Raw genomic sequence first — 243 nt, 5'->3', positions numbered from 1 at the left:
GAATAACCTGTCTTCCCTTAAACTGGTAGAGGTTTTAAAACCACTATTCGGTTGTCTTGTTTTTAAAGGAGAGGGATGAGACTAAATTTCATGGGAAGCTACAGTAATGTTAACACACTGTATGTGCATGTTTGGACAATACCAGACATCAGTGTCCTGTTTCACAAACATTTGGAAAGTCTTGAAATGTACACAGTAATTCAAATCTCTGACAACCCACAGAAAATTGTGCAACAATAATGT

This window comes from Sinocyclocheilus grahami, unplaced genomic scaffold, assembly GCF_001515645.1.
Source record: "Sinocyclocheilus grahami isolate Dianchi unplaced genomic scaffold, SAMN03320097.WGS_v1.1 scaffold14333.1, whole genome shotgun sequence".
Classification (NCBI taxonomy): Eukaryota; Metazoa; Chordata; class Actinopteri; order Cypriniformes; family Cyprinidae; genus Sinocyclocheilus; species Sinocyclocheilus grahami.
This window is presented reverse-complemented; position numbering follows the sequence as displayed.